At 37.2% G+C, this 11222-nt stretch overlaps 1 long non-coding RNA gene across 1 annotated transcript; it reads right to left on the bottom strand.

Moving 5' to 3' along the window:
• Positions 1 to 3109: 3109 nt before the first annotated feature.
• LOC114024884 lies at positions 3110 to 7649 on the bottom strand. Its single transcript, XR_003566961.1, has 2 exons — positions 7570 to 7649; positions 3110 to 5102 (listed from the first exon to the last, which is right to left on the bottom strand). It is a non-coding gene; the product is annotated as an uncharacterized LOC114024884 (long non-coding RNA).
• Positions 7650 to 11222: the final 3573 nt, after the last annotated feature.

Below are 11222 nucleotides of genomic sequence, written 5' to 3'. Positions count from 1 at the left end.
AGTTAACGCATCATCACTGCTTCACTAAAATAGGAAACGAGCACAAAGCTCATCAACTGGTACTGGCTAAACAAATTATGGCATATAATTGCAACAGAGTTTTAAGATATCATGAATATGACACTCGAATACTGGGAGACTTCTACAAACTGATACAAGGTAAAGTAAACAGAATGAAAAAAGATGGCTATGCAAAAGAGAAAAAAATGAGAGCCTTAGGACTAGCAATACTTCCAACCCAGCATCCCCAGACATTACCCTGGGAAGCAATTCCTGTGGAGATGCAGTAACTGCTCCTACAGGTGCTAGAGCTCCTGCAGACCCAGAAAATAAAGTTCTTATAACCAAAACCTCGGACACTATCAAATGGTTCAATATCAGAAACATCCACGATTTTCTCAGTAGAAGCGATGTCGAAGACCTTGAGGACTACAGACATTTCCATTTGACTTGGAACTAAAACCTTCAATATGTGTTGCTTCCTTCATTAGAATGTGAGCTCCTTGAGAACAAGGCCTGCCTGCCTTTTTCTATTAGTCTTCCCAGTGCTTATTACCAGTACTTTGACAGGGGGTAGCACCTAAATATATTTTACTCCTTTTTTTGTATTTGGCTTACCTGAATACTTTCACTTTCCAAATTACATGTTGATCTTGTTCTTTTGGAAATAGTCAATTGCCCATCATTAATAAAAATGAATAAAACAAATTTATACAGAATAAAACATATACAAAAACAGCTCATAGTTTTTACAAGTTTAAAAAGTATATTCTTTATGAGACAAAATCCTTTCTAATTCTAGGATTCCTTGACATTTGAGCCTGAATCCCTATTTATAAAATGCGGATGATAATATGTGCATGTACTTCATAGGACTGTTCAATTCAATTTCACAAAACATCTTTTAAATTAAGCGCTTATCTTTTGCCAAGCATACTGCTAGGCACCAGGAATAAAAAGACAAAAAATTAAAAGTCCCTACTCTCATGCAGCTTACAGTCTACTGGAAATGTTTTAATTGTAAGCCAATCAGAAATATTATCAATAGAGTACAGTCTACAGGCTCTATCTGCTGTTCTCTCTATTCAGATCAGTGACAGAACAGCTCAAAACCTTGATATGCCTCAGTGATAATTTCGTCCTTCAAAAAGGGGAGGACCTGAAAAGGAGGAGTTTGTAGATCTGATACTCATCAATTAGGAAAAAGTGATTGCTTGGGTGAAAATAATGGTAACCACTCCATCTTGGAGTTTGTGAAAAAGTTGAAGTATAGAAACAAAAATCTAATATCTAACTTAAAAGGTTTTTAAAAGTATAGAAACAAAAAGTATAGAAACAAAAATCTAATATGTAACTTAAAGGGTTTTTAAAACTAGGAAAACAGTGGTATTTAAGTAATAATGGGGAACAAAAGGAGTATTTAGAAATGGAAGGCAAATGTTCCAATTTTCAAAATCGGGAAGAGAATGCAATCTGCCAACTACAGGCCAGTGACTTTAATTTCAATTCACCTATTATTCAAAAACTGCCAGGTAGGCAGGTGAGTCATTTTATTAATCCCGTTTCTCCCTACTTTCAGTGGGGTAGAGTTATTTCCAATTAACTCTTCCCTTGGAGTATGCCTTTCTTTCTAGCCACTTCCTCTCCCTCTCTTCGTGGGCATAAATTTCTTCTTTCAAAAGGATGATGGCAGCCTAAAACCCACTCAGAAAGCTACCTCGGTGATTACTGACTCATTGGAATCCTAAAGGAACCTCTGGTGAAGGTATTCACTCTATTCTAAAAAACTGTTAAAATAATTCAATAAATTCTCTTTCTCTTCGAATGAGCCTGCCTGTCAGTAGAAACTGGAAGAACAAAAGTTTGAATTTCCTTCTCTTCGGAGTTTTCCCAATTACTGTAATCTTAATGATAGGATACACAGACTTCAACAATTAGCCACAGCTTTAACAAAAAAAAATAACTATGGCAAATTATGGATGCTAAAATTTCTATATATGGAGAGACATCAAGACTGTTCTCTCTTACCAGGAGCTGTAGAAAAGTAGAGGCTGGAAATCTTTGTGCATTAGGCTAAAATCAACATGTCCCTTCCCTACTCCCAACCTATTATCCTGTTTTAGCATTCTGGTCCTGGGGTATCATGCTGCAATCACCCTTACGGGCTCCCAATCCCCATTGTTCTCCAACCCAAGATTGAGGGAGCAGCATGCCATGTGTTCTCTTCATACAGTCATCTGTGACCTCTCTGACCAGTTTCTCATGATTGTCTTTCAAACCATCCAGCCCTTCGCTCTCAGGGTCATCTTTCATTTTCCTGGGCACTCAGTCTGTCTCTCCTAAAAACAAAAATTGCAGGGATCCAGAAGCAGAAAAGAGTCCAATGCCTTGTCCATTCTGCATTGCCAGTTCCTGACAGTCACTGGAAAAGAGGCGTTAGATGGGCAAGACTCTACAATAGGTTATTATACAGTTGGTTACTGAATATCTAGAAAAAGGAGCGATCACAAATTTAGTGCTCTGTATTTTTATGGATTATTCAAGGCTTTTATTATTATTACTTATGTATACAAGGGAATAATTGAGCCACGGTATGCAAACAAGTCTCAGGGCCATGTTCTCCCCTAAAGTGCAGTATGGCCAGCTAGTCTTACAACTGGGTTGTGAAGACAAAGAATAAATTAGGTGAGACACAGACTAGAAAAATGAATGGGAAGCAGTGCCTCCTAGGAATGGGAAATGCAAAGTTAGAATATTAACAAAGAAAAGAATGGTTACCAGTACACAGTGACCTATTTGTAACTGGAACATCTGGGGAAGACACATTTACAAGGTGATCAGATGCTTTCCAAACTCCAGCCGAGGAACAGAATTCTTTTACATGGGAAAAAATATCTCTATGTTTCTTCATATTAGCAATACTCAGGATTTGAGGCAGACCTAAGAGATCTAGGATTTTCACAAGGGTAATGCCCTGATTTTCAATAAAAGAAAGCATATAGTTTGCAAACTAGAGGCCAGTGAGTTTGCCTTGGTCTTCTAGGAACATTCTAGAACGGATTATATTTAAAGAGATATAACAAACATAAAAAAGGAGGCAGAGATCACAAAGAGCTAATGAATGGCTTTATTAAGAACTGGTCAGGTCAGATTAATCTTGGTTTTTTGCTGCCCTCCCCCCCCTTTCTGACAGGTTATAAGACCACTAAACTCTGGAGGATAGAGAAATAAGTTGCCTAGATTCCAATAAAGCATTTGACAACATCTCCAACATTGTTTTTTGTTTTCAGAAAAGATTAAGAGATGTAGATTAGACAATAGTACAGTTAAGACGGATCTGGAAACGGCTGAATGGCAAGGCTCACAAAACAGCTGTTAATAGTGCCACCTGGGAAGAAAGTCTCACTGCTAAAAGTAAGGGAGCTAAAAATTCTTGACTTGTCTAATCGATCATTTAATATTTGAGGAAGAAAGGGGAGAAATGATGATCTGATGTTATGGACCTGATTCTTACCACTATGGAATAAGATTAGAGATCTGAGGCAGGTGACTGAGTATGAATAAAAAAAACTTTCGCAGAGACCTGTAAGAACAGTTAGGAAGTCTATTATGAGCCAAGGACTGCCATAACTACAAAGGATAAGAAAACAGCTTTTCAAAGCTGTGGTTTTTTGGGGAAAAAACCTGTATTTGGGGGTAGAGAAAGAAAAAACATCCGCTTGGAGTAGACAGGAAGATGATAATAAATGACAAAAACAAGTTGAACTCAACTTATATTTCCTTTTGTTTTACCTATTGAAGAAAACGATCTTTGAAATGAAGAGAAAAAGTTACAACTAAAAATCAGAACAAGTGACATAGTAAAGGGAGAAGCAGATCTCCTAAATAGCTGGCCCGAATGAACTAAACACTCAAAACACTTACTGTCTTTTTGATCATTGAGACATCATGGTGAATGGAGAAGGACTGGAAGCAAGCAAATATTCCAATATTAAAAAACAAGAATGTGGATACTTCAAATTATAGGTCACTGAGCATAACATTTATTTGTGGTAAAATTCTAGGAAAGTTTATTAAAGGGATGGTTTGGGAAAGCTTAAAAACTGGAACTTTTTTTTTTTATTACAATCTGTTATGTTTCTCATCAAGAACAAGTCAGGCATAATTTTATTTCCTTTCTAGACAGGGCTACCAGACTGGTGCTTATGACAAACTCTCTAATGTTCTTTTTGTAAAAATACATTTGATTGATGCCTTTTGTCTTTATATCACAATTTCCCACACAGTCCTCCAGGTTGAACCATTTTTTGTGACAAAGAAAAACAATTAAATAAATTTTGACATAGATTGTGTCTGAAAATATATACAATATTCTGTCCTGACAGACCTCCACATCTCTGTTCCATGAAGGAGGTGTTTCATTATCTCTTCTCCAGAATCTTCACCGGTTTTTTCACTGCTCAAGAGTTCAACTTCCTTTTAGGGATCCGTTTCATATGCATGTCCCCCTTTTCAAACTCACTAAATTTCTGTAGTCATTACTTACATTTGTTCTCTTGATTCTATTTACTTCACACTCCACGAAGTTCAAATAATCTTCTTGTTTCTTTGAATTCTTCCTATTCATCATTTCATACTGCACAACAGTGTTCAACTACATTGATATTTCAGAACTTTTCCAAATTTTTTCAACCAATTCTGAATCAATAGACATTTACCTTGTTTGTAATGTTTTTTTACCACCAAAACTGCTCCCATAAATACTTCAGTATATATTGTACTTTTGTGTCTATCTTTTTTCATTCTTGAGCTGTTTCCCTCATGCTATCTTCACTGACAAAAGGGAGATTTGGTTTGGATGATAGTAGGCGGTTTCAGAACTGATAAAATGACTGATTAATGGATCACGGTCAATGTGGAGAGATGTCTAGTGGAGTGGCATAGGGCTCTGTCCTTGACTCTGGATAGACACATATATCAATGACTCTGAAGAAGGCAGAAATGTCATGCTTATCAAATTTGTGAATGACATGAAGCAGAGGAAATGGATGACAGAACTGGAGTCCAAAGAGATCCTGATGAACTGAAACACTGGGCTGAAACTAACAAGATAAAACATAACCGGGATTAATTAATGTAATATCCTGCATTTTGGTTAAAAAGTATACCTTCAGTGGGAATGTAGGGAGAGGAGAAAATAGTTCATGTACACACACACACACACACACACACACACACACAGACACACGCCCCTCTTTGAGCTAAAGTGGATTGCTTGTGTGATGTGAAAAGCAAAATTAGTATATTATCTTATGCTGCTTTAACAGAAAATATATCCAGAACCATGAAAACAATTTTGCTGCATTCTACCCTGCTCAGACTAAATCTGGAAACCATATCCAGTTCTGGGCATCACATTTTAGAATAAACAATGGCTAGTGTGTCTAGAACAGGGTGGCAAAGGAGCTAAAAACCATTTTTCGGGAAGATCAGCTGAATGAATTGGGGAAGATGGCTAATCTACAGAAGGAGACTTAGGGAGGGCATGTTTGTCTTCTTCAGATACTTGCAAGGATATCATGAAGATGATGAATTAGATTTATCTGGTGCAGAAATTACAGGACATAGATTTGTTGGAAGAAAACCTTCCTAACAAATAGAGATATTTTAAAATGGGGGTAGGCATAGGGAAGGAGGAGTTTGAGTTTGTCAATGAAGTAGGTGCTAGGTAAGAACTTGCTGATACTGAAGACATAGATGGGATTCATGCTTTGGATGGTTACTGGTCTAGAGCCCAGAAGTCTCCATTCAGCTCTAAAATTCTGCTATTCAAAGATTTATTTTCCGTATCATAAATTATGAACCACATTTTTGCTCAGAGCCAGCACTGCAACTGCGTTGTTTTTTAGCAGATAGTTTAGGAAGATTGTGCCTAAGGGTCTTGTTAGCAATAGAGCTACCACAATCAACCTCATGATAGTTTTTTGAGTATCAGAAACATCACTGAAAACGTGTGAACAAAGTGTCCACTTTGCTTTTAGACAGCTTTATGTAAAACATCAGCTTACAAGTAGATGTGAATAAATCTCTAAAATTTGAAGATTGATTCTCACCTTCTCTGAGAAGCTATAGTAATTGTTTGGGTTTAAAAGGTTCTACCTAGAGTTGAAAGAAAGACTACAAGATAAATCACTTGTAACTGATTTGACAACATAAAAGACTTTTACATTATCAGATGATTTGGATTATGTAGCCCAAGGGGACACTGTAGATAATTAAGAGCTGACTACAATCTTTATCTTTGTGTTTGGCTTCCCATTGTATCTAGTGTGAACTGAAAATGATGCTGAATGTGAGGTCAAGCTTTCTCTCTCTCTTAAATGGTTTCATATTTTGAGAAACCATTTGCTTCTATTTTTATCTGCCTTGGCTTTCATTTCTTTCCTTTCAGAAATGAAACTTTAGGAATTTCAGCACTGGGCTTTTTTTTTCTGACCCTAGTTTCCCCACTTTGTATTCATTTTCCTTTTGCTCTCACAGTAGCCCATGTTACCCCCTTGCTGAGCCCACATTAACTGCAGAACATTTAGAAACCTAAAAATGCTCTATCTGCCACTAGAAATAAATGATATTTTTTTTGGTGACACTTCTGGCACTATCTCCCTGAGGTAGCAATGATCTTGGATGATTAAAAAGGAATATTTAGACTGAGATGAAAGCAGAAAGCTTTGAGAAGATTTAAATGTATCACAGTGCTTTCTTTTTATGTTCTATATAATGCCATCTAGTGGCCACACTAAATGTATCTAGGATTATGGAGAAGTAATTATAATAAAATCCATGGTAAGGGCTGTTAATCATTTTATGAAGCTTTACATGGAGAGAAGCTAGCCAGAAATGCTGCTGCCAGACACTAAATTTGGCATCTTTCACATTTAGCTGACTCCATAATCCAACTATGAATTAAATCTCACATCTTCTCTAAGTTTGCAAGGAACATAGACACACCAAGTACTCAACAGATGCCCCAACTCCTTGTGTAGTTTCATTAGTGGGAAGCTTGCATCAGGCTTCTTAACAAAAGCACTACATGAATGAGAGAGATTTCATGTCACCTATTAGTTCAAAAACCGTATGTATTTTATTGTGCAGCAGCAGGGATTAGAATGAAGATGGAAAGAACCTAACCAGAAGATCCGATGATCATCTTATCAAGAACATTTTAGTTAACACCATCTGTAACTGAAAGCCTACCATTTACCACGTACTACCAACCAGAAAATAAGGAAGCTACTGCTGCTGATGAGGTCAGTAGGTTCACTGGCATTTCTCTCAATAGTAGATACACAGTAAGTGGTCTCTGTATTTTATGTTTCTGCACCGCTGCCAACAAAAATTCCACTACTATTCTAAGCTCAGGGGATCAGAATATGGATGCAGTGCTCAAGGAAACAAGTTTGTTGACAATGAAAGCAACGTGGGGGATTAAGGCAGGATGATTAAGGTTTCTATAACGAACCCCAGAGTCTTATGGCACACATACACTCTAATGTGTTAACGTTCACTTACCCCTTTGGATTTCACACACATACAGTTTCTGAGAACTGGACAGCTGATTCTGATGTTCCTCCAGCTTTCAAACACCACCTGCGGAAAGACAAGAAAAGACAAGGAAATGGCCCAAAGTCTCACTTTAGAAGGGAGCTTCTTCTACCAACTGCCATATAACATTAGAGTTCCTGACCACTTTATCAGTGCTACAGCAGCCCAACTTCTGGTACCACCATGTGATTAAGTGGGATGTTTCTCTCTGAATTTTAAGTTCCTTGAGGGAAGGAATTGCTTCTGTATACCCTCATGGGAATGGCCTACAAGTGAGCATAAGTGTTCTGAATGGATAAACAAATAAATGTTCCTCCCTGATCCATGATCTAAAACCAGCAACTGGCATCTCTTGCCTCTTCGTGGGATGTCCAAAGAATCCATTACTTTCCTCCAAGCTTCAGTGGGCTTTTCCAGCACTGAAGAAACAGTGCTGTTACTTTTAAAGACATCCGAAGAGATACAGACTAAAAACTGCTTGTCTATTTATGAACTCTCAGATGGCTAGGACCATTGCCCACGGCTTAAAGTTCTGTCAATGGTGAAGTCTACACCACTTTGTCCTCTTCACAGAATATAAACTTCTTGGAATTGAAGAACATAGTCATCATTTTATATGACCTTTCAAAGACTCATAACGTACTTTACAAACATGAGCTCATTTGACAATCACAGAAACATTGTGAAGCAAGTTCTATATTCATTCCTTATTTTACAGATAAGGAAACTGTAGGCAGAAAGGTTAAGTGACTTGTCCCTGACCACACAAGGAGTCAATACGGGAGGAAAGATTTGAAACCTGGCATCTCTGATTCCAAGTGTGGAAGTCTTTCCACTATATTGTGTTGCTTACATGACTCAATATTCATTGGAACAATTTTCAAGGGAGCAAAAGGTGGATGGACAACTCACAAAATATTGGAACCAGATGAACACGGTTTACAGAAGTTCAATCAAGGCAGGCCAGTAGTGATGATAAGCATTTGGTGGCAGTGTGCTGCAATACGTAATTCTTCGGAAAGGTGTTCCTCCACTACTGACTCTGTAATTATTAATGTTTTTATTTTTACATCACAGGTCTTTCTGGAAATACACTCATTCTTCCCCCCTTTTATTCCTGCACTTCCAGAATTGAATCCCCCTCCGTAACAAAACCATTTAAGCAAAAATACCCAACATAGTGACCTCACTTGATAATGTATGTAACATTTTGCTTTAGTATTGCATTATCTGTCAAAAGAAGAGAGTATATTAATTATCAATTCAAGTATTATGGGTTTTCTTTCCATAAATGTATTATTTTTCTGGTTTTGCTTATTCCATTGTATGTCAGTTTATACAAATCTTCCCATGTTTCTCTAAATTCTACATGTTCATCCTATTTAACCCTTACTGCCTAATTTATCTCACAGAAAAGTAGTGTTTCTCTGGATATTGTGAAATACCTAAATATTAGAATAAGCTTATAGCCCACATCTTCAAATAACTCAAGTTTGTGTCTGCTCCCCTAGAAAAAAACAACTTTCTCATTACTGCGCATTACTCTTTTGAGACTTAGCTGACCTCCCATTTAGTTATCAATACAGGAACCGCTGGGTTCCAGATAAAGATTCTGATACAAATTATCAGGCAAAGAGCCCAAAACACTGATATAAAGTACTCAGAATCAGGAATTCTTCCTTTCCTCTCCCTCTCTCTACCCGGGACAAAAAAGTTGGCATACATGTATATGTTAATACCTATAATGAATAGATGGGGAAGGTAGACTAAGAAGAACTACTTGGTAATGAGAAGTATAACCAAAAACAATCTCAAAGTTGAAAGGAAAATGGGAGATAAACTAGTCCACCCCTTACTTGACACATAATTCTCCCGCAACAACATCCCTGAGAAGCCGTTGCCCAAGCCCTGTTTAAACAATACAATCCCGAGGAATGCACTCAAGGGGAGCCACTTCCATTTTAGACAGCTCTAATTGTTGGGGAGTTCTTTGTTACACCACACAAAAAATTCTGCCTTCTTTTAACTTTTCCCTATTGGTCCTACAAGTTCTGCCCCTAAAGCTAAACAGAACAAGCCTAATCCTCCACAATGGCACTTTACATAGTTGAAATCACTGGCTATACACCCCCAATTTATGAAATTGATGACAATGAGCAGAGAGTAAAGTCCTTTAATTGCAGCACAGTGGCTAAACCTGACATGCAACCACGCTCTCTCTTACAGCACTCATCTTTTAGATTTTTCTCATAACTAAAGACACAAAAGGGGATGGATCTTTTCAGGTCATCTGAATGAAGTTCTGGAACAAGTATTCCATTGACTTAGTAAATAATGTGACTATCCTTACTATTAAATCAGAGTCATCGGTTTGAGCTTTGCCAGGGAAGGCCATTAGTTTCTAAGCGTAGAGCTCTTACTGGCATTGCTCTGATGCCCCAGGGTTTTCAGAGAGACTCCAAATCCTGTCTCATCATTTGGAAGTGGAAGGCTGCTCGAAGAAAGACAGACATATTGATCAAAAATACAGCACAGATGCCAAATGTTTGAAAACTCTCTCCAGGATAAGGATGATCTAGCTAGAAGATGCCAAGCAGAATCAGATTTGATGCAAAATTGTGTGAACTGGCAAGAATTAAAAAGAAAAACCTCTAATAGTCCAAAAGCTTTTGGCATGATGGAGTGATTTCTTGAGTTTTACCAGTTAAAATCTTGTTTTTTTGTTGCATTTCTTTTTCTGTCTGACACTTAGATTTTATATATATATATATACACATATGTAATGTTTCCAATTTACCTGCGTAAGTACACATGCATGTGTTTATTCTTCTCTTTAGCTTCTGAGTTCTATGAGGGTAGCCTCACTCTCTGAATTCCTGTCAATCCCTGCAGCTATTTCTGTGTTTCTTTGCATAAATGTTCTTCCACAAATGTTCCAAAGGATTACACTGAGCTTTTTTAAGGGACCACCACAGAATAAGATGCTCACAGTAAACCATTTTCAATTAACAGTATTATTCTTCATACTTAGCCCAAATTCCTCACGCTATAATTAATGTCTATGTCCCATTGTATGGTCCTCCGGAGGAAGGGAGAACAGCTGATCACCATCTTCTGTATAATGACCTATGCATGTATTTGTGGGTGATATATTCTAGATAGTGTTATACAGCCTAATATTAGACTGATAATAGGCCTTAACTTTTACAAAGTACTATGAGTATTAGTATATATTATTCTTTCTTCTAGATGTTTACAAATGATTTTTTAACCTACATTTTTCCCAGATTAACTTGAATCTCGAGCCTCCTACAACGTACAAACAGAATATAATTTACTGATAGTCTTTAGTCATTTCATCAACTCTCAAAATTGATACCTGATTGTTGCCCAACAATTTGTGTTAATTCCTTGAACAAAATGTTAGACAGGTCATCAAAATCCAGTCTTGAAAGTCTGATGCCCCAGGCTGAGTAAGACAGGCTAGAGTTCTACTTTCACAAATCTGGACCAAGTATACTTTTCACCAGCAATTTATTTATCATCCTTGAGGTTTCTGACTCTCTAATTCCATGTGCTAATCACCCTAAAAATGAAGCTTTAATTAAAAAAAGGATACT

The sequence above is a fragment of the Vombatus ursinus genome, unplaced genomic scaffold (assembly GCF_900497805.2).
Source record: "Vombatus ursinus unplaced genomic scaffold, bare-nosed wombat genome assembly UNPS02014825.1, whole genome shotgun sequence".
Taxonomy (NCBI): domain Eukaryota; kingdom Metazoa; phylum Chordata; class Mammalia; order Diprotodontia; family Vombatidae; genus Vombatus; species Vombatus ursinus.
The sequence above is the reverse complement of the archived record's forward strand: the minus strand, read 5'-3'. Positions and strand labels throughout refer to the sequence as shown.